Below are 24,777 nucleotides of genomic sequence, written 5' to 3' on the forward strand. Positions count from 1 at the left end.
CATCCAGCACTGCTTCCAAAATCTTATCAAGCACAGAGAAACGTGTGTGTGTGTGTGTGTATTGATAAAACATTACAGGGGGGGAATATTGATGTGATTGTGTTGTATGTGATCATATGTACAATCACATCAATATTGTACATATAATTCTATCAAGATTCGTTTTTCTGTAATGCTTTATTGCACATGAGTCATGTCCAGATTAGACTACTGTAATATGCTCTACATAGGACCCTTAAACAATGTTTAGAAATTAATAAATGAACAACTTTAATGGTATTGTCTATTGGCTGCTGGATCGGGGATATGTGTATATATTGTGGGCTAGTGTATGAATTGTATTGTATATATTGTATATTGCTTAGGGATGCGGGTGGTGCTGTGGTCTAATAAACCACTGAGCCTTTTGGGCTTACTGATCAGAAGGTCGGCGGTTCAAGTCCCCTTGACGGAGTGTGCTCCCATTGCTTTGTCCCAGCTTTTGCCAACCTAGCAGTTTGAAAGCATGCCAGTACAAGTAGATAAATAGGTACCACTGCAGCGGGAAGGTAAATGGCGTTTCCGTGTGCTCTGGTTTCCGTTGCGATGTTCTGTTGCTCTGGAAGCGGTTTAGTCATGCTGACCACATGACCTGGAAAGCTGTTTGTGTACAAATGCCAGTTCCCTCGGCCAGAAAGCGAGATGAAGTGCCGCAACTCCATAGTCGCCTTTGACTGGACCTAACCATCCAGTAGTCCTTTACCTTTTACCTTTACCTATTGCTTATGACTTTTGTATTTGTTAACTGTACTGGTGTTTCATTAGGTATAACTGCAAAGTTTATAAGTTTATTGTACCATTTTTATTGCCAGATAATCATTGTTTTTGTATGATGACAGCAGCTTTGGGCTACATGTTGGAGGGAAAAGGGATACAAAGAAAGAAAGATAGCTATTGTGGCATACAGTTTAAGGGACAACTTCAGAAGTGGTCTTATTCTGTTGGTTACCAGAAAACACCCACATGTTTAGACCATAAAATCTGCTTTCCATTAATTAATTTGTGTCAATAGAAACATTGGTGCCACTGAGGTCAGATCATAGGTCTAAAGTTTGTTTCAGTTTGGTAGAAAAGTAACTACGTAGGATACAGTTTCCTCCTTCAACCATATTAACATTAGCTAGGAATTCCTGTTAGGGCACAAAGAACAGAATGGGCATTTTATTGTTCAAGTTCAGCATTAAAATAGCTGAATAATGACAGCATGGCTTCATGAATTAAACTGTTATTTTGTCTCTGATTTCATAAGGGCACACAAATCCTACATATATTTTTCCTTTCAGTGGTATTTTCAAACTTTTTCATGTGCATTCCAGCTTTTTTTCCTGCATATCATAATTATATGTATATGTAAGCATCATTTTCACTACCCAAGCGTCAACATTATTCTCTAAAAATATCTATCATCTATCTATATCTATCTATCTATCTATCTATCTATCTATCTATCTATCTATCTATCTATCATCTATCTATCTATCATCTATCTATCTATCTATCTATCATCTATCTATCTATCTATCTATCTATCTATCATCTATCATCATCTATATCAGATGGATGAAAGAGAACAAGAGGAATGTGTGATTTCCATATGGGAATTCTGGGGACAAATATATAAAAGTAGTTTTCTGCCTCTGTATTTTCAAAGCATAAATACAGTTAAGTCATATACTGGATATATATGGGAAGTGTTTTACTTGCATTAGTTAAATAAGCACTGTAGTCAGATACCACCTATTCCCTTGCTGTTTCTAACTCATTCAGATTTATATTTCTGATACTTAACCTTCTGATGATTATAGAAGACTGGAACCCTGTTCAAGTGTTCTGAACATGGTTTAAACTAAGCAACACATGTGGAGTTGAGAGTATGCCCAAATATGTTAGCTCTGCATATACCCATCGCCATCCCTAGGAAGCCTCCTGCACATTTTGGAGCCCCAAAATGCATAGAAGCACCCATGGGGGGCTCAGGAGGCACTGATATGTGAAAATGCAGCTTTCATTTCCTAGTGGCCAGTTGAAATGCTCATTAGCGTACAGTGTTATGTATGTACCTGCCCCCCCTGTTGAACTTGTTTATTGCATTTTGCTGAGAGAACTGGCAGAAAATGTTGGTGAAGGAAAAAATTAACACAACGTATAAACAGTCAAATCCCACTCATGTTTTCCGGTTTCTATGCTTCATTCATCTCTGCTGTTTGGTTAGCATAGACAGTTTCTCTTTAGCAATGATTAAGAAGAGCTGGACTGAGTGGTGGAAAGTGCCACCAAAATAGAGATATTGGGAATAGAGATTAAGACCACCACTGTATATAAACAAATGCAAATATATGACATAAACTGGAAATAGATACAAGGATTTTTTTTAGAGCTGCCTTAAAAACTTGTCTATAATTGAAGAAAATAAATAAAACAGCCAAATGTTCTGCCATCATCTCTCTGCTGTTTAGTGCTTGATGTGAGCTACTTCAAGGTTTTATTGATGAGTTGATTTCACTGAAAGATTGAAATACAATAGAGTAATTGAACCATATCCTTATCACTGAATTAGACAGTGCTGCCAAAGCTCTGAAGCACTGATGAAACACTTTCCCTAGGTTTACACGGCTGCCAGAATGAATAGACAGAGTCAAATGCAAGAGTATATCAGGCATGTTGCAAAAGTCAAACTTCCAAGGCAGGGTTTGGAAACAAGGGGGGGATTTGCATGCGTCGCTTCATCACTGCTCAGCTCACGCAATTTGTTGTTTTAACTTCATGGTCTTTGGATATTCGGCATATTTCTTCTATTCCCCTTCTCCCCCCTATTTTATTCTGTGTGTCTTCCTTTTTTGACGGTTGCTCCCTAAACAGTAGTAAAGGTCCCGTTCATAGCTGTAACTCATGCCACATATAGATCATTATTTAAATAAAAAGGGTTTTATCCATTTTATACCAACTGCTTTTTCTTGTCTACCTGAAAGTAGCATATATGTTTCATGAGTGTGATTTATTTTCACAACAAGAAAAGCTTAATGAGTATCCTTGGATGTGTAGTCAATGGGGAGCCATCAACCCACATGTGATATTTTTATACATCTCTTAACTAAATCACTGATCCAAATGTAAAATTCATCACTTGGGACTCATAGGCATTTTACATACTCAGGGGGACATTTGGTTCATAAACCAATGAATGGATTATGCTGGCCCATATGTTGTTTTTCTTCTTTGGCAGACATATTTTATAATCTTCATTAAACAACATGCATAATTCATTGTTATTTATATAGTAGGGATTTTTGATAGCATGTAGACACTTGCCATATTTTTTTTTTTAGCAAATCACTATCTTCAACAAAATTTAATGCTGTGATTTTAATTAACTGAGGTGAAAAATAGGCAAAACACTGTGGATAATTTTATTTTACAGTTCTCTTTATCTTTAGCAATGAATTTCTGTACAAAGTCTGCCATCCTGTTCAAACTTTGGTCCTTCCAACTTGCATATCAATAAATTATTTTCTTTTTTTCTGTATTAAGTTGGACACCACACATTCTGTGATGCTTGTGTTGGTATGCATTACAAAGTTCAAGTTAAAGGTTCAAAAACCAGTTGTTTTCATGATTGTATTGTTTCATTTTCAGCAGTGGAAGTGTTGTTGTATGCAAGAGAGAGTACTGCACAAATAAAAAAATGGTTAAGTAGAATAAAAGTTTAAAATAGCATATGCAATGTTCCTTCATGTAAGTATAAACTGGAGGCAGATCTTTTGAAATATGGTGGATTTAGCCATGATTAACAGGTTTTTTTGAATCAGCTGTTGAAAGAATTTCAGCAAGTGGGTGTTGCGGGGGGAGGGGGAAGAAGCACATGCTTAAGATTAAAATAATAGCATCATTTTTGTTCTTATATATTCATAAGAACAGTATTCAGATTGACTGTATTACACCAGTGACCAACCAAATGCATAGTTTTGTAGTACATTTTTCAATACATGTAATAAATTTATTAATTTATAAGCTGCTTTATCAGAATTCTGAAAACAGCTTATAAAGTTCTAAATTACGCAACATAATACCATGAACGAGAGTCCGTGCTGAAATCACTAAATCCCGGCAGCTATAGAAAAATGTGCAGGAGTGGAAGCAGCTATTATTAAATTAAAGACTCATTGTAGAAGAACATTTTAAATCTAGAGGCCCTTGTCTCTACTTGCTGTGTTTCTATCCACTTGCTGTGTTTCAGATGGTGGAGGCTTAGGGTTGGGGGAGAAATTAAGTTGCTTTTTAAAAAAAGAGAGTTTAAGCCCAGTTTTTATTTCACAGTGCTTAAATCAAGCATACATGTCTACAATTGAAAAATAGGTCACATCCTTTAATTTAGGTTTTCTGTAGCCCTCTCTCAACCTTGACCTTTCCCCTTCTCTTTGGAACATGGATGATAAGGCCCAGCTGACTGTTGTGTCACCCACTGCTGCAATTATTATTATTTTTGCTGTACTTTTGATTATTATGTCCATTTCTTTGATGAATATATTGGCTTCTCATTTAAGTTACACAAACTTTAAGATGTGGGATTTGGATTTTAATTCATTGCAGCCCCTTTTGAAGTGGGATGTCTCCCCACCCCACCACTCCTATAGTCAGTACGCTGTTTAAGTCCAATGGAATGGGTTTCTGAAAGAAAAAGGATAACAATAGGAACTTTAAAAAGTTAGGTACTAACTGCATCCCAGGTTTCCAGAATGATTGATCATAAAAAAAAGTTCTGATGGTGGCAGAGGATTGCCTTCTAAGTTGAAAACCTGCATACAGTATGCTTGTAGCAGGCTGCTTTTAGTGAACTCAGTTCTTTGAGATAGGTATTATCTGTTCTACAGAAGCAATTCCAAGAAGACTGCCTAGCTGTTTTAGTTTTTTCTGCTTACTTGAATTATATTATTATCTATTAAATGTATTCTGCCTTTTTGACCTGAGGACATTTCTACTAGCTGATCATTCTGCATGAATTGCCCCACTTCAGAATTCATTTATGGATAAGAGAGGTGGAATTTTTTTGATTTTTTTTTTAAAAAATAGAATTCTCTTGTAGGTAACTTTTTGGTCTGGAATGCTTCCTGCTAATGTATTTTTAATTGTTTCTAACATTTAGAATAATTCATTTATATAAGTAGTGTGCAAACTAATTTATTATTAAACCCTATAAAGTTCATGAAAATGCCACCCAAATATAATGTATAATTTATGTCTAGATGCCGCTGCTTTAAGATATGGCCACCATCAAATCTGAAAACATTTTAATTCTAGTATTATCTAGTATTTCTTGAGTCATATCCCCAATGATAATCAATCTTTTTCTTTTACCTTAGCACCTCAACACTTTTTCACAATTGTTCTTGATTATATTTGTGTGTAGATGAAGAACCATTGTGGTATAGTGCTTAGAGTGTTGGACCTGTGAGACCTAGGGTTCAGTTTCCCCACTCACTTGAGTGAACTTAGGCCAGTAACCGTCTCTCAGCCTAGCCTACCTCACAGGGTTGTTCTGATGGTAAAGTAGGGATGGAGAGAACCTCAGAGGATAACTAGGATATAAATGCAATAGATAAACAAATGATCATACATAGAACAATGGAGAAAAGGAGCCTGATTTGCAATGGTTTTCTGGAGCAAGGAACTAGGGCTGAAGTTGCTGAGGACATGGGGCACAACCTTGACAGTTGCATTTTATCTGTGTGCTCGTGTTAAATGACTAGAATGGGGAGGGCATTAGATTCCAAGTAGTTGCATCATGAGCAAGGCAGTAACTAAACACTTGGTCCTTTTTCTTACTTTGGTGATGGCTCAGTTCCAGTTCTTCAGAAGGTCATAACCACAGCCCGAAAGATTATCGGTCATCCCCTCCCATCTCTGGAAAAACTATACAGTTCCCGTTGCCTCAAAAAATATAGTCTTTTTGTACCGTGCCTTTGGGCAAGAGATACAGAACAATTAAATCAAGAACAAATAGATTAAAAAACAGTTTTTATCCAAGAGCTATAACAATCTTAAATGCTGTAACTTAATAATATGATCTTGAGGAGTTGTGATGTGTGTGTATGTGTGGCTGTAATTGTGTTTTTGTTTTGGTTCTTATGGGATGACATTCAATTTTGTTGTACTATGTACAATGACAATAAATTATCTATCTATCTATCTATCTATCTATCTATCTATCTATCTATCTCATCTATCAAATTTGTCCTGTGTAAAATGACATCTATACACCCACATCTATGTATTCATACTCACATGAAACTTGGGTGGGGGGTAGAAGAGTGGGGGGGGATTAATGCAGAATTCTAAGCTTCTACTCCCTTTCTCAACAGCAGTGCTACCACAGCAGTAATTTGGGGGGGGGGATACAAAGCAGGATCGGTGAGAAGCATTGCCTGGGGATGGGGTGGGATGGTACAGAACTAGACAGTGAGGCTTGGGGGTCCACATCCCTTACCCCTGCCTTGAGCTGGAGGTCTCCCACTCCTGCCCTATAAATAAAACAATGACAGCTATTGTTAATCCTATACAGTATACAATACTGTAGGAACAGCTTGGGTTCAGGTCTGGGTAAGTCATGGCTGCTTTGTTGTCATGGAAAAGATGGAGTCCTTGCAAGACACAGTGATTATTAAGATGAAAGGGGTTGAAGTGCTATATATACACCTCTATATAGCTGTTAAATGTTGATCGTGTACAGGAGCAAATCATATGGTTCCTACCAGATGTTGCAGGACTACAGTTCTCATCGTCATAAGTATGATAGCCATCTTCAAATATCTAAATGGTTGTCACATGGAAGATGGAGCAAGCTTGTTTTCTTCTGCTCTGGAGGGCAGGACCCGAATCAATGGCTTCAAGTTACAAGAAAGGAGATTCTGACTAAACATCAGGAATACCAGTAACTTTTTAACAGTAAACACTGTTCAACAGTGGAATGAACTTGCTTGGAAGGTGGTGGGCGGTCATTTCTTAGAGCTTTTAAAGCAGAGTTTGGATGGTCATCTGTCATGGATGCTTTAGTTGAGATTCCTGCATTGCAGGGGATTTGACTAGATGATGCTCAGGGTCCCTTCCAAAGCTACAATTCTATGATATTCTATCCCTGACCATTGACCATGGTGGCTTGGGCTAATTGAGTTCAGCAATATCTGAAGGGCACCATGTTTGCTACCCCTGCTTTGGCTCTGTATACCACAACCACTGAAGTCTTCAGGGAGTGTAGGAGTTATAATTATATCCTCTGTGATTCCCCGCAAAGCACTATAAGGCTCCCATTTCAGGAACACTTGTGAAGTTTGAGGCTTTGCTAGAACAGTGTTCTGGTACGAGGAGGAGTTTTCTTCAGAATGAGAAGGACTAAGAGTTTGCATTGTCTTGTGACTAACTGTAGAAAAATCTTGTCATCCTGATTTGTATGATAATGGTATGCCTCCAAATGCCGGGAAACAACAGTGGGAGAGGGTTATTTCCCTTGTGGGTGATACTGCATTGCAGTGGTTCCATTCATTCTGGGATGACTGTCTTGAGACGGTGGTATTGGGGAATTTATGCAGTTGCTGTGGTAATTGTGCTATGAGGGTCCTGTCTTATCCCCATGCTGCTTAACATCTATGTGAAACTGCTGAGTCAGATAATCTGGGGATTTGGGGTGCATTTCATGAATATGCTGCTGGCATGTCACTCCACTCTCCTTTTCATCTAACCAAGATAAGATTATAGGAATGGTAAATTGATGCTTAGCTGTGACAATGGGCAGGATGAATAAAAAAAAGACGTTCAGTCCAGAAAGGCAGAGACACTGTTAGGAGATCGTTCGTTTGCTCAGATGAGTGATACTTTTTTGATAGGGTTTCCCAAACTTGGGTCTCGAGCTATTGTTGGACTGCAATTCTCATCATCTCTGACCACTGGTCCTGCTAGCTAGGGATGATGGGAGCTGTAGTTCAACAACAGCTGGAGACACAGGTTTGGGAAACCCTACTCTAGAGGATCAGGTTTGTAGCTGGTGGGTGTTCCAGGGTCCATTCCCATCCTTAGAAATGTAAATAATCTTTGTGGCACAGAGCTTAAGGTGGTATCTCAAGTATGACCCTGGGGACTTTCACCTAAGAGTTTTTTGTAGAGTCTGCTGTTTACGCTCCCAAGTTACGTATAGCATCTACTCTTTAAAATGATGTCCATATTATTTTCCCATTTAACCCAGATTTACAGTTAAGTAAAACAAAAACGTAAATCTGGATGTCGAGGCAGAACTATGGAATAACATTTGATTGAAGACCATAGTGTGTGGAAACTGCAAAAAACTTGCTTGCTGGAGCAGCAACAAGTCCACAGAAAACTGGGTGGAGGAGTTCCTTATCTGCATGTAGACAACCTGCCTTCAGTAACCCCTGTTCTTCTCTCCCAGTATGATAAGTCTGATCCATTGTACATGTGTGACTGCATTTTGAAGAAAGTATGGAGACTTCAGTTACAGCACAGAATAAGACATCCAAACACTGGGATTTGGTTCTTCTTCACATTCATTGGCTCCTGATCCATTTCCAGGCCCAATTCAAAGTTCTGATTTGACCTACAAAACCCTGCATGGTTGAATCCTCTGTATCTAAATGATCATCTCTTTCCATTTGTACCTGCCCACACCCAGGCTCGTGCAGCGGGATGGGCAGCCAGGTACACTTGCCCTGGGCCTTGGAGGGCTAAGCCAGCCAATAGGTCTCACTAGGGGCCTGCCAGATTTACGCTGCCATGCAAAGAATGTCCTGGGCCTCCAACAACCAGGTACTTAATGGGTGATACAGCCATGGGAGAAATGGCCAAATGCACTGAAAATCTTCAATAGTAAAATCGGGAGCTGTGTTACTGCATACTAGTGTGTAGCATCAGATCAGATTGACCGCCACTGCCACAGTGGCACATCTCATGGGCTGTGAGTCTGTTGGAGCCGCATGTCTGGTGCCAACATTATCTTGTGTTGGCAGGGCTTGGGTAATAATGAAACATGTAGAAATAGTTTTGTAAGCATAGTTGATAAGTGCACAATCCTTGATAGGTCGGTGTAGAGTGCAAAAAGTTTTCGAACTTTTGTTTTATCTGAGCTACCCTGACATCTTATGTGTCACAGGCGCGGTAGCGGCTACTTTAGAGTAACGACTCCTCAAAGCGTTGTCTTTTCATGCTTTTATTTAGTGCTGATTATTTACAGTGCAGAGCAGTGCTATGTACATGTTGTCAGTTAGGGGTCAGAACCTCCGAATGGAGGTTCACGCGTTTTCTTCCAGCAAAATAGTCTAGGGATACTGAATCTCCGCCCCGTCGTTTCCTGCGCAATTCCGGGGTCGGCGGAGTCGGCCTTCTTCCCTTGCCTCCCACTTCCCTTCCCACACTAGGCATGGGCTCCGCTACCTTGCCTGAGCCTCGGTCACCACTTCCTGAGTCGCCGCTGGAGATATCTCCCTCCCCACTAGCACTAGCGCTGGGCGACGAGCTGGTACTTAAGATGGGAGGGACCTGCCTGTAGCTTCTGTCCCTCACATCCTGTAACTGGAGTGGCTGTAGTTTTGTTTGAGTTTATATCTTTATTCTACGGTAACAAGGCTCCTGCCCTGGGCCTCAGACAAGAACAATATTTGTTCTTCCAAATGGATATTATACTATTAAAAACCTCAGTGGTAACAATCGATCGTTTTGATCAAGTGGTTCTGAACGAAACAAAAATGTTTAGATTGCATTATGCAAATTATATTAGGCTGCTCAGTATACACAGTCACTTAGAAGTAAATTTCATTTGAAATCAATGGGACATCCCATTGAGCCAAGTGTCATTAAGTTTAATCTGTTAGTTTAAGCTGTTAGCTGTTGTTTGAAATGCTCACAATATTTTTTTCTAAAAATGGAAGAGCTTTTTTCAATTGTGATTTCACCTCGCCTAGGTCATCTTGATTCTGAAAATAGATATAAATCCCGTTGTACAGGTGAGTTCTTAGACTTGACTAAGAGTATCAGTTTGCAAAGTAAAAGTAGTTTGAAGGCTTTTTTTAAAAAAAAATGAAGAATTCTATCACAAATCATTTGTTTGGCTCTGGATAGTTGTCATCCCCAAAACCCAAATGACAGATTTTGGTGTGGGTTTTGAGATTATTGTTTAGCGTAGTGCCTTCCTCCCTTGAATGTTTTGAGTAGCCCACTGGGTAGCTACTGTTTGGAAAGTAATGGGTCACAGTAGGAGGTGAAAGGGGGACGGGTTCCAGAAGCATTTAGTGTTTAATGGGGCTACTGCTGTAGTGAAGCAGTGTGCAGAAATAATTCTGATTAGACTTGGTCAATCAAGCTACAGAATCAGACCTGTCCTTCTCCTATTCAAGTCTAAAGAACGGAAAACTGTCATTGTTCAGAATAAAATCTTAGAACTTTTCCTCAAAATACAGTTTTCAATTCATTTATGTATGAAGCAGGTTGCGAGAGGATGTAGAGAGAAGAAAACAGAGTGACAATTAGAATACAACAAGTCATGATAACATCAGCCAGAGCAAAACTCTAAAGACTAATGTAGATTTCAGTGGGAGTATTAAGTATTTACAGTACTTAATCATTTCCATTCAAACTAGTTAAATCTATGCATGTTTATTTTGGGCTAGATTATCACCTTAGAAATTTTGCAGGTGTTCTACTAATATTAACATCGTGGCATGCTTAATTTATAGTATACAAATCATTTAGCTATTGAACAGGCAGGTGCTGTTAAAAGGTATTGACACATATATGCCTATTGAAATAGGTAATAGAAGTCATAACAAAAATAAAATGAAATGAAAGCATAAGTATAATTATTGCAAAAAGTAACTTTGTGTTTAAAATATATAATGTTACCTACCAAGCCCTAGGACTAGTGATAACACACATCTAGAATAGCTATGGTTAAGACACTCTCACTCTCAGCTTTGTTAAGTGTGAGAGGTCATGAGACTGCACTTAGTGCTGGGCTTCTTTGACAATATGCTTTGAAGTAGATTATGTTACATGGTGATTGTACTTTTGTGAAGTTTTTGAACAGGTCTTTAGGGAAACTAAGTGGGCATCAAAGGAGCATTTCTTATTGTTTTGAGCATGCAAAATGGCAAGGGAAACATTTTTAGTTGAATTTTTCTAGAACCACATTGTGTGCTTGTCAGCAAAGAGATATATTGTATTTATAGATGTCATATTTTTCCACAGGGGGAAGTTTGAAAGGCATCATTGTTCTTGACTAATTGTGTCAAGGCAATTGCTTGAAAAGTAAATGAGGATAAAGTGATAAATCTGGTGTTTCAGCCTTGTGCATAATGTGGTAATCTATTCTAACCAATCCTGATTTTCAGAACGTTTTTCTTTTCCTGACTTGAAAGACTTCTTTGTCACCATAAAGAGATTGTTTTTGTGGAGTTACCATGTTTATCTGATCAGAACTGAGTACTACTACGTAGTCTGATTATCAAATGCTGCAGCAGATAGCTAGGTCAAAATCATATCACAGCATTGAAATAAAAAGTCAAAGAACAGTAAATATAAAGGCAAATGCAGGGTAGGGCAAGACCTTAAGGGAATCCTGGTACTTAACTCTTATAACTCTGAGAATTAAGAGTTATAGTAATGCCACTTTCTGCAACAAATATCTGCTTTTAAATATAATAGAACCCTATTCTGTATAAGTAAGAGGTTCAAGTAACTAAGCAGATTTTCTTGCTTTTAAATAAATACAGGGAAGTATTTAACCCCTATTGTATAGCTACAAAGCCCTTGCTGATTGCACAGTGAAGCTTGGGAGGTCCAAAAGGATGTGATTGGCTCTTTAAAGGCAGCTCTCTTTTTTTGGTACCTTTTTAGCAGCAGCAGCAGCAGAATTCAACAGCACAGGGATTTATTAGCAGGATTACTATGAGAGGAAGACTTCTTAATCCAAGTTTTAACTTCTATATCCTGGAGATGAAAAGCAGAACAAAAGTGCATTCATAAGGTACCATATAGAATTATTTTGAAGGTATTACTGGTACAGCTAGTTAATACTAAGTAGTTAACAAAATTTTGTTTTGCACCAGTTCATCAGTTTGGCTAACTGTGTTGAAATAGATGTTTTTAAAATGTGAAGATGAAGCTAAATTGGATCTAATTAATTCAATGCTTTACTGGGGGTTGAAATTGGCACCTTTATATTACATGAAGTTCATATAAAGGTGTGGGCATGCTATCTTTATACATTCCAAAAGCAAATGAAAAACAATCCTGGACCACCAAAGTTCATTAGCAAAGTTCCTGTTCTCTTCCATGCAGAAAGAAACTTACCTTGTATGTTGGAATATTAAGTTATAATATTAACTGATGAGAAAAGGAAATGTTTCTTTCAATATTGTTTTTCGGATTTTTGTTCATATCTCATTCACTTGACTTTCTAAATATATTTTACACAGGCAATTATTTTCCTTCCATTTACACATTTACCAACATTTACCATATCTGAAATTTCATTGACTATACCTACTGCAAATCTTCATAACATATTTTAATTAATATACTATTTTCATGCACTAGAAAACACATAATTCACTCATGGTTTTTGTTGTTACAGCTTCATTAAACCAGAAGCAAGTATGTCAACATTTTCTGTTTACTGTTGTTGCACTGTTGACTTGTAACTTATTTACAACTGCTCATGTTTTGAACTATAGTATTATTTGAAAAACCTATCAGAATTTTTAATTTTATGTTAAGTTGATGTACTTGGAGTAGATTGGACATAGTCAGGGGCGGCTATAGGTAGAGTCCCGGTGGCGCCCCTCAGCGCCAGGGCGCGTGAACTGCTCGAGACTGCCCTGGACATAGTTACATTAGGAGCCCTTCTTATACTATAGAACCCCAAGGCGGAAAATGAACATGCCTGCTATTAAACAAAAGTGAAATCACTGAGAAATCTGTTTGTAACAAATGTGTTGTATCCAAGTAATAGAAACAGTAGATTCATTAAAATCAATAGTTCGCACTAGCTTGCTAAGGGTTCATATCTAACCACATGTATTCCAGTGTGAGTACCATTTAATTCAATGGGGCTTACACCTAGGTAAGTGGAGTTAGGATTGCTGCTTAACTTTATATCTAGCAAAGTTTGTAAAGTCCATTGATTTAAGTGGGTCTACTCTGTATGATTTAAATAAAAAAATATTTTTTCAGTAGCACCTTAAAGACCAACTAAGTTTTTATTTTGGTATGAGCTTTCGTGTGCATGCACACTTCGTCAGATACACCTGACGAAGTGTGCATGCACACGAAAGCTCATACCAAAATAAAAACTTAATTGGTCTTTAAGGTGCTACTGAAGAAATATTTTTTTTTATTTTGTTTCGACTCAGACCAACACCGCTACCTATCTGTATGATTTAGTTCAGTATATATTTGGGATTAATAAATATTCATACATCAAGAAACACAATGTAATGTGGATTTTGAGATTTGTATCTATCTCACAGCAGCATTATATATTTTGTATCGATAGATATAACCAAGCATTTAAAATCTGAACAATTCAGCAATTTAAGCATTCCTTTTTACACTATTAACAGTAAGTGTCATATAAGTTTATTCAGAGATGCTGTTGTCTGTGTGTGCATGTTTTAAAAAGGGTTTTTTTTGTATTTAACTATGACTAATGATAGAGTACTAACCTATAATGGTTGCTATCCATTTAACCCTCAGTTAACTTGAGTGCTAAATTCAGGAAAGGATAAAATACTTTGCTTTCTGTTGGCAGCTTTCCCCTTATTATGGTTTGTAACTGTATCATCTTCAACTTTTTAAGGCAGGGGTTCTCAAGCTTTCTACTCTCAATGCCCATCTAAGACAATGATGCTGCAGTCCCTTTTGGGGGGCAGCATGTGAGTTTAAACTGACATAGATTGCATAGTTTGAACTGGCAACGCCAAATGTGGTTCTGTGTCCACATAGTTTCACTTTGTAATACAGTCATACCTTGGAAGTCAAACAGAATCCGTTCCGGAAGTCCATTCGACTTCCAGAATGTTCGAAAACCAAACCATGGCTTCTGATGGGCTGCTGGAAGCTCCTGCAGCCAACTGGAACCCGTGGAAGCCCCGGCGGAGGGTCGGCTTCCAAAAATAGTTTGCAAACTGGAACAGTCACTTCTGGGTTTGTGATGTTCGGGAGCCAAAACGTTTGAGAACTAAGCTGTTCGAAAACCAAAGTACAACTGTATTAGGTACTGTTTAATTAGCACAATCCTCAGTCTAAAAATGTGTATTACCTACTTGAATAAGAGCACTGTACCTGTAGCATGTGAAGTCATAGTGATATAATAATAATAATAATAATAATAATAATAATAATAATAATAATTTATTATTTATACCCCGCCCATCTGGCCGGCTAAATCACAACCTGTCACCAGGATGCTGCCAACAGCAAAGGGATACAAAAATTTAATTGGAGCTGAGAACTTTTTTCAGCTTGAGGGCCACATTCCCTTTGGCTCACCAGATAACAGTAGCACTAGAAGAGGAAAAAACAAACATTTACTGCAAACATTAGAGCCTTCATAGCAGATGCTGGGAGCTATTGCCTCAGTACAGCAACTCCCAGCAAAATAGTATGTACGGTTTAAAATATGCAATGAACAATATAAAAATTCATACTCTCCTTCTATTTCAGTTCCAATCATTTCTTGAAGACCAAGGGTTAAAAAAGAGGTGATCAAGCTCAGACTGAATCATCAAAACCAAGCATTAAACAAAGGTAAAATCATTCTTATTTTGTCTGAATTCTAGGATGTAGGTTATTGAGAAATTCTTGGACATCTTGTAGGAGAAATTGAATGGCCTTTTTCTGCCTTTTCATTTAAGATTTAGAGGCATTTTTTGTTCAGAACTTTGTGACGTGGTTAGTGGTCCTATGATTGTTGCTACTGGCAGTGGGCCCTGCCACTGATGCAGCAGGTGTTTTTACGAGGCTGTGACTGGTTTTGCCTGAGTCCTGACGTCAAATTGGGCCTATTTGAAGGAATTTGGGCATCGATTCAGCCAGGTTGAAATAGCACGGAGTACTATGGTTGGTTTGGATGTTTCAGAGCAATTTGTGCCTGCCAGTTAGCAGGGTATTAGATAGGAAAACGTGTGGAAAGACCAAGACTTACCTGACCACCATCTGTGTCTTCCCATTATAATCTAACTGTCTGTCTTAGGAGATTGTGAAATGTGACTCCTGAATTGATTAAGAAAGAAGAATGCTCTTTCAACATATGTTTTTGACGCAGAAAGGTTCTTCTGCTCCTAGCATAACATCAATGGAATCTCTGTTGTTTAAGATCTGTGGGAGCTGGTGTTAACTTTTCCCAGCTAGAAATTGATAGTAGGGGAAATGATAGATGTTGCCTGGCAAATTGGGGTGGCTATGTGTCTTACTTCAGGGCAGCCTTCTGTTTGAAGGCATCCTCTTATTTCAAAGAACTGCTTGATTGTAATAAAACCTTTCTCGATACAACAGTTTTGTATCCAAAGTTTTTCATATTTTCTTTCATCCAGGAACTGTGTGAGCTCCGTCTTCATTGGAAAGTTTTGCATTTGTTGGGTGATGAAGATGCAAAAAGGCTATTTCTGATGTATCATTTTTGCACAAAAACAGGATGTGTAGGGAAATTGTGATATGGTTTTTGCAAGTTTTCATAAACTGCTCTCTGTTTTCAGTACTCCTTTGACAAGAAAATCAGCCAACTTACTTTACAGGCTGGATAAAGATGCTAATTTTATGCAAGGCTCTGTCCATTAACTACAACATTACTAGGCATATCTTGCAAGTTAATGAGAACTCATAGCAACATGTTGAATTGACAAATAATTCAAATTTATCTGGTGTTTTCCCCCTTTCCCTTGTGCCTCTATATGTACTAGGCACTGCCCTTGGAAAGAAACTGTTTCTTGGAAAGGAACTCGTTTAAAAATGTTTTATGTGGTTTTTATTTAAATAAAATATTTATACTGACGGCGTTTCCATGTGCTGCTCTGGTTTGCCAGAAGTGGCTTTGTCATGCTGGCCACATGACCTGGAAGCTATACGCCGGCTCCCTCAGCCAATAATGCGAGATGAGCGCGCAACCCCAGAGTCGGTCACGACTGGACCTAATGGTCAGGGGTCCCTTTACCTTTACCTTTTATTTATACTGAAGACTTTAGCTCCCTTGCATGCTTTTCCATCTCTGAGGCTTAGGAAACAATAGAAGAAACTGGTCATAGTTTAAAATCCTTACCAGCACCAGCACCAGCACCAGCACCAAGAGAATAATATGTTGATCATATTTAATTGATCATTCAGTTTGGGGGCTTGGAAGGAATTTCACCCAAGAAAAGATTTGTGGGGGAAATTGAGATGGTTTAAAAATTGAGGGGACGATAAACCATCTGGGTTGTTTTAACCAATGTCTGGCTTGGTATTGTTCTATGGAATAGTCCACCAGCTTTATCTGTGTTTTCTGGTCCTCAAGTGCTAGAGCCAGTGCCAGATTTAGGTTTGATGAGGCCCTAAGCTACTGAAGGTAATGGGGCCCTTTATATAGCAGGTGGGGCCCATTACTTACATCATAGGAGCCTACACAACATAAAACACTGTTGCTGTATGTAGGTTTTATTTATTTGTTTTTTATCATATTTTGGGGGGAAATTTCCCTTTTTTGGGGGGGGGAGGCCAAGAGAGTGGGGCCCTAAGCTATAGCTTGTTTAGCTTATACGTAAATCTGGCACTGGCTAGAGCATATCAACTAAGAAATCCACTGAGAAATAAGCAATCTATTTATTTGCAGCAGGGCTACATCATATTTCACACAAATGGGAAATGGCTTAGTGTTGTGATTGTTCTGAGCCAATCCATATAGGGCTTTGGTTTAGTATGCAATCACATTAGATAAATGGTATTTTAAAGTGGCACTTTGGCATGAGATGCTCAGGTCTCCAAGTGCTTTGTTTTTTACAAGCCTTGTTTAAATTAATTCATAGATCTGAAAGGCTATAGAAGAATATCCCTTAGGAAGAAAATCATGAAAATGAGAAGGACATTGTAAGGTTGGTGTAGGATATTGATAGCCAGCAATGATCATTTGCAATGGGAAGTCCCTCTTCTCTTTTCCATCTTCTGTGTATCCCAGAAATATTTTAATGTGGGGAGAAAGTTCAGTTATGATCCCAGCTGCACCAAGATGAAGTTCATAAATATTATAAAATGGCAGAAGACTTAGAAGCTAACTGTTCAAGGCCCAGCTTATACACTTTGAACCTCAACTCTGTCTTCTCTTCCCCATGGCTTATTAGCTCTCTGCTCAGTGCAGCCTATCTCCTCCCAAACAGCAAGCAATGTTTGGGTTTGGTCTTGATCCCACCCCCTAGGATCAGCTGTAACAGGCAAAAGTAGTTAGCTAACAAAAACATGCCTTAATTATGGCAGGCAAAGGCATGTCATACAAAGATAGGCTACGGATCTACTCTCCATGCCAAGTAAAGGGAATAATTGGGTTAGCTATTGAATAATAATAATAATAATAATAATATAGTATTTATACCCCACCCATCTGGCTAGGTTTCCTCAGCCACTCTGGGCAGCTTCCAACAGAATATTAAACAGAATAAAACTTCAAATATTAAAAACTTCCCTAAACAGGGTTGCCTTCAGGTGCCTTCTAACAGTCAAATACGTAGTTGTTTATTTCCTTGACATCTGGTGGGAGGGCATTCCACAGGGTGGGTGCCACCACCAAGAAGGCCCTCTGAATGAAAGCCCATACCTCTATGGGTGAGTAGCTGAAAAGTTACCAACTGAAGACATCTTGCTTCCCTCCCCTCCCCCATTTTTAGTTTTTACAGAACTTAAGTGCCAAAGAAATGAGAAATAGTGAACATAATTAATCCGGATTTTAGAAAAAAGCTTTTGATAATGCACTATCCTTCTGATCAGCTTACATAAGCAAAAAAGACTAGTAGGATGGATTATAACAGAATGCAAAGGATATAGGATATTGGTTGAAGTTGGAGGGAGAGAAATGGTTTTCCTTAAGCATCACTGTTTTCGACTACTGGGTTTATAAAGTGCCTGAAATTAATGCAATTTTTCAAGAGTTCTACTGATATATTTGAAGTGGCTAAGATAATAGCAAGTATAAATCAACATGTGCCACACCACAAGATTATCTGAAAAGATTTATAGTTGTGCCATGTCTATCAGCTCTTGTTAAAAAAATACGCAAAGGATGACAAATCTTCAACAATCCAATCCAGAAACCATAATATGTTCTTGTTTATCCAGCACACCTCACTTAAAGCACCGGTTGTTAAAGGACACAAATCTAAACTACATACTATTATCATACTGTTATCTGTATATGGTTTCATAGTGTAGCTTTTAACCATTTCTTTGTGTGCCTTCATATGAGAAATAACCAACTCAATTAGAGCAAAACTAAGGGTGAATGCCGCCTACTGGTTGTCATGCTGTAAACATACTGTGTTGGCCGTATATCTACATGGAGGGCAGTGAAACAAGTCATTGGAGTGGGCAGATTATTTGTGGCCCATAGCATGACATGGCACTGCAGATCTTGCATGGGCTCATCAGTGAACTTATTTACTTCCACTATAGTAAGTTTATATGTCAAAAGAGGTTCGTATACCCTATAAGACCAGTCTACCAGCTCCAACAGGAATGATTCACCAGGGTTGATGGAAGTTGTCTTCCTCAGACGTACAGAAAGATCCGTTTGTAGCAGATCATGATAACTGCCGAAAGCTAATACAAAAAGTGCTGAATCAATATCGTGTATGAGCTTGTGCCAGTCTGGTGTCCTCCAGATATTTGGTACTATTTTGTGCTAGGGCTGACGGGAGTTGTAGTCAACATCTGGAGGGTAGCATGTTGTGGAAGGCTGCCCTAGATTGTTTCTAGGGCTCTCATAGTAAATTAAACAGAGCTATGTTGGTAAAGATTAAAAAGGGATATACAGTGGAACCTCGGTTTATGAACACCTCGGTTTATGAATTTTCGGTTTACGAATGCTGCGGACCCATCTGGAACGGATTAATTCACTTTCCATTACTTTTAATGGGAAAGTTCGCTTCAGTTTATGAACGCTTCAGTTTATGAACAGACTTCCGGAACCAATTACACCCATGTTTCAGTTTATGAACGCTTCAGTTTAAGTACTCTGCGGACCCATCTGGAACGGATTAATCCACTTTCCATTACTTTCAATGGGAAAGTTCGCTTCAGTTTATGAATGGTTACTTCGCGGACCGTCTGGAACGGATTAATCAACTTTCCATTACTTTCAATGGGAAAGTTCGCTTCAGTTTATGAACGCTTCAGTTTATGAACAGACTTCCGGAACCAATTGTGTTCATAAACCGAGGTACCACTGTATACAGACCTTGGGATGTTTTTTGTAACATGTTCTGTTCTACCCTTAGGGTGCCTAATAGGGAGATGATGCATGAGAAGTTTATTGGTATTAAGGAGAGGGCACATGGCCTGTCATTTTTATTCACCTTGTAAGTCAGGACCTGCTTAAATTGGATTCGTGCTACATGCTTGCAAAAATCCAATTCAAATTCCACCTAGCACTGTGCTATGGTCAGGTTTTTTTGGCAGCAAGTTAATTTTAGCAATCAATCTGTTATGTTACGTTACTGCATGCCTACAGAAACAGGGAGATTAATTGGCTTATTTTAAAATTTCAGGTTATCGCTTGGAAAAAGAAATATGTCTTCAAAAGCTTAATTTTGGCAAATGTTTTTCATTTTATATTAATTAGCAAAGAAGGCATGAACACCTTTTGCTATTCACCATACTACTCTTTAATTGTTAGTTCCTTTATAAAAGAACAAAATGTATACTTCAATAATCTGAGCAGTTGCTGTGTGGTGTAGAAGTTGTCCAGTATATGTAATATCTATTCTTCAAACAATGGACTAGAGATTAAGCATTGAATCCAAGTGTCATACTCAGAGTTAGATGCACTGAAATCAATGGACTCAATAGTTCTGGTTACAGGTAGGTAGCCGTGTTGGTCTGGATCGAAGTAAAAAAATAAAATAAAAAATAAAAAAATAAATTTTTTTTCACTGTATCTGAAGAAGTGTGCATGCACACGAAAGCTCATACCAAAATAAAAACTTAGTTGGTCTTTAAGGTGCTACTGAAGGAATTTTTTTATTTTACAATGGACTCAAGTTAGTAATGTTCATTGACTTCTATAGTTCTTTTCCTCCATGGTTCCTCACCAACAGCCTAAGGGATCTCTATTCCCTAGATTCGCTAGAGCTGCCATTCAATGAGGCAGACTGCAGCAGAATCCTCTGGTGGTGGTGCCCCTACAAGCAACCCACCCACCCGTGCCCCTGCCACCAAAGAAGCGAGGAGAAGCGGCAGCCTTCTGGCATGATATTGCATAACTGTTTTGAGATCTTGCTGCTGCCACTGCTTTTCTTCACTTTTCCTGTGGTGTGGGGAGCGCCTTGCCTGGCTCCAAAGATGGAAGGATGCAAGGAGAAGCACCTGCATCTTCCAGGTTCTAGCAAGATCTCACAGACCTCTTGCAATATGTTGCTGGAACCCAGAAACCTCATGACCCCAGTAAGCAAGGCTTTGACCAAGGGGCAGATGGAGGCACAACACCTTCCTGTTTTGCCTCAGTTTGTGAGAACAGCACTGTAAATCATTACTTCCCATAAATGTCTGAAATAATTGCGGATAACAGAGTTCTACAGCAAATCTCATTTGAAGATACTGCCATGCACTTAAATTTAAAGCAGATACCACGGGACGTGTGTTTTATTAATGTGTCGTCTGAGTAAAGGGGGGGAGCACATTATGTTTAGAGGATAATGAACATGATTGCACTTTGTGCCAGGGTAATGAAGTGTGGTATGCTGCATCTTATTTAAATAAGAAATGCTTTCATTGCTAGGTGAGAACTTTGCTTGCTAGCCTGGTCCAAAAATAAGAGAGGCCTTTCATTTAGGTCTCAGTGCCTTAACACAAAAACCTACCATGTCATCTCCCAGTACAATAGCTCATCATTGATTCTCTCATTTAAAAGACCTATAACCTTTATTTTTCACTTACGTTGGGATCTTTTGTTCTTTTGGGGCGCTACGACAACTGTTAACATGTACATGATTACACGTGAAACAGGTCTACTCCTTTGAAATACTCCTATCTCTGGTAAATCCCATGAGTTGGCAAGAGCTATTCAGCCCTTTTTGCACACAGTGATTTGCTGCTGGTGATTGTGCCACCAGCAGCAGATCCTAACACAAGGGCAAAGCTCATAAAGGATCAATTTGGCACAGTTAAGCAACCTCGCTGCTTCAGAGCTTTCTGATTTGTTGTGAAACACTTACTTTGCAATCTCATCCAAATTTGTTGGCTGCTGATCAAGCTCTTACTGATTATATAGTGGTGCCAAACAGGCCCCACTTTAGTCATAGCTTTGAATAAAATCAAAGTGATACACCGACTGTCAAAGTACATATGCTTGTGACTTCATATACCCTTGCAGAATTTCCAAGAGTAAGCAGATTCATATATTAACTTTACTCAGTAATGTCATTTGTCTGGCATTAACACCACTTTTCAATAGCTCGGTGTTTTGTTTTGTATTTTACATGGTCTAGTAATATTGCAAGGCTTTGTTGCTTCACTAGAATGTTGATGACTAGTAGCAGTTTCCAAAGCCTGCTTAATGAATGGATAGTGTAACGTCAGTGCTTGAATGACAAAAGAATGGATACTCAAATAGAAATGGTGCATAGCTTCCAAAATGATGGCAATTCATGTGGTTTTCCTGGCTCTTACAACTTTGGAATGAATTATTTGCTGTTCAACTTTGTAAGAGGTGTGATACAGGAAACACATTCCAGCATTGAAATTATGAAATGCTCACATCCATTCACCTGTCAGTGCATTCAATAGATTGCGAAATATTATTAAATGGAGTTGAACTAGTACAAATGTTTTGAAAGATGATAGGCTTTCTGGTGTCAAAACATCTATTGAAAATAAATGTGACTTTAAAGGTTCGAAAATATGCAAACGCATAATGAACTAGGTCTATTAAGAGATCCATTTAATTGGCAGGATTTAATAAAAGCTATTTTAAAAATGAAAGTTGTTTGCCAGCTAAATACTTCAATTTTGTCATCTACATACCTCAATAAAAATATTGATATTGAAATGCAAGAAAAGTTCCATCTCGTAAGAGTTGCTATTGAATTGTGCATGGGACCTAGTTAAGAAATGAAACCTTTTGCTAAATAGTTAATCAGCTCGAAGGCTTCAATGGCTCTGGCTGGATAAAAGGTTTTATTATTCAGTTTAACCAGTGGGAAAGAATAACTTAAAAGGAAACATTTACTTTGGCCTGGAAACCGTTTCATACTCTCACAAGTGTCCCAATTTCCCAGGGACAGTCCGGAATTACAAAAGCTATCCCGGCTTCTGATTTGGTCCCAGAATGTCCCTATTTCCTCCACTAGTGCTATTATCACTGAACTCAGGGTGCTTGCTTGTGCTTGTCCCAAGTGATGACAATGGTGGTTGTGGTGGCAGCGGGGGAACATCCCATTGCTTCTCCATGGCTGCCACTGCTGGCCTTCTCCCTTGAGCAGTTGCTGGAGAGTGGGCAAGGAGAGGAGAGTCTGTGGCCACTGAGGTCTAGCCCTGTGTGAAGCACCTGGCTCTGAGGGGCAGGCAGAGGGCAGAGCCTCCCTGGGCAGTAGGAAAGAGGGAGTAGAGCAGAATGCAAGGAGTCTTGATTGATTATTATTTTTTTATGCTTTGTGTGTCCATGTCTAATTTTGCCCCTTTCTAAAAAGTATTTATTGGTGGGTGCTCTTCTTTATCTAGGGACGCGGGTGGCTCTGTGGTCCAAACCACAGAGCCTAGGGCTTGCTGATCGGAAGGTCAGCGGTTCGAATCCCCGTGACGGGGTGAGCTCCCGTTGCTCGGTCCCTGCTCCTGCCAACCTAGCAGTTCGAAAGCACGTCAAAGTGCAAGTAGATAAATAGGTACCGCTCTGGCAGGAAGGTAAACAGCATTTCTGTGCACTGCTCTGGTTTCGCCAGAAGCAGCTTAGTCATGCTGGCCACATGACCCGGAAAAACTGTCTGAGGACAAACATTGGCTCCCTTAGCCAGTAAACCGAGATGAGCGCTGCGACCCCAGAGTCATTTGAAAATTGGGATTTAGGGGTTTTCTTATGATAGTGAAGGGCATGTGTGCTCATCCTTCTTCAGATAGGAAATGCTGGAGGGCCCCCTCAAAAATAGGGGCCCAGGAGGGTCAGTTGTGTGTGTGGGGGGGTTGAGAAATGTCCCTATTTTCATCTGAGGAATGCTGTTTTCACTCTTCTTTTTAGTAGCATCATGGATAAAGTATGTCTATTTCAGTCAAGTACTGCTTTTAGTCAAGTACTTTCCTTTGGGGAGGGCAGCACACTGAATAACTGTGCTTTCATCGTAGCCAAGAAAATCCTCAGATTGGCCCACTTGAATGTAAGGTTTTGGAAGGCCATGAAGCCCAGCAGACTGGCCGGCCAGGGGTTTTCCCAGATAGCCTGCCGGCAACATGATCTCTGACCGCCCAGGGATGGTGGCTAGGAGTGCCTGACATCATTGTGATGTCATGTGATTGCTAGGTGGGTGGTCCTACCCACATGTCAGATTTGCCCCATGAGTCTCATTCTGATAAGGATTTGGACCCATGAAACCAAAAAGGTTCCATGCCCCAGTACTAGGTATCTGATATGGCAGCAAAGTATCTGGCGTTCCATCTGCATAGCAGGGTTTCCACAAAATTCTATAGCCCCATCCCAACTGGCATATCATGAATAGGAGATGGCTCTGATAATGTGTAGAATATGTAACTTTATAATGGAGCTATTTATTCGTTGTATAATAACATGTGTCAAAGGTGTGGTGACTTTATTCTTGTGGCCAAGAATATGCTCAGTTCAGCTGGAACTGCAGTCTTTTCCCATTTATGTCACCATACATCCTGAATATGATGAACCAGAACAAAAATTGTGCTGACAAATCTACAGATGTGTTTTAGTTAAATATGTTCTATCATGAACCACTGAGGTATTTCATATTTATAACAGATGACACTTAATAGCTACGTACTGCAGGTTCAGCACTTGCATTCCCTTTGGGTCTAATATTAAAATCACATGACAAAATGCCCTGGTGTATGCTTCAGATTACACAAAATTTCTATTCAGGTTCCTGCACTACCTGTCTTGAAAAAATGGATTATGTGACTAGAGACAAGTCAGTGAATGTTAGGTTGGTTGGTTGGTTGTTGAATGTTACGAAGGCAACATTCAAAGCTTGCAAGCATTCTGGGTTATTTATGTCCAAACTTCTGCAAGCTGCTATAAGTCAGTCTCAGTTGCTTATGCGTGATAATGGAATAATAACACAAATCAACCTTTTGGGGGTGTTGTAAGGAATACTGAGATAATGATTTGCCTATGGGTCACATGTCACTTTAATCTATAGTTAAGCTAAATGATGGTTTAAATGTGAACATGTAACATGCTGGTGCTTAGAGTTCAAATTGTGGGTTGTTCATTCAAAAACAATGAGTGCTTTATTCTAAATGCGCACTGCTGAAATTGTTGACAGCTGCTACAGT

General features: G+C 39.0%; 1 protein-coding gene across 4 annotated transcripts in view; it reads left to right on the top strand.

The window, feature by feature from the left end:
• NRCAM (neuronal cell adhesion molecule) overlaps positions 1-24,777 on the top strand; it is a 126,721-nt gene that overhangs the window by 35,500 nt on the left and 66,444 nt on the right. For all 4 annotated transcript variants that reach the window (XM_035127901.2, XM_060279600.1, XM_035127903.2 and 1 more), the window contains exon 2: positions 14,758-14,841. The gene's annotated coding sequence lies outside the window, so the exon portion shown is untranslated. The remainder of the gene's footprint in view (positions 1-14,757; positions 14,842-24,777) is intronic.

This window comes from Zootoca vivipara, chromosome 10 (genome assembly GCF_963506605.1).
Source record: "Zootoca vivipara chromosome 10, rZooViv1.1, whole genome shotgun sequence".
NCBI classification, from domain to species: Eukaryota; Metazoa; Chordata; class Lepidosauria; order Squamata; family Lacertidae; genus Zootoca; species Zootoca vivipara.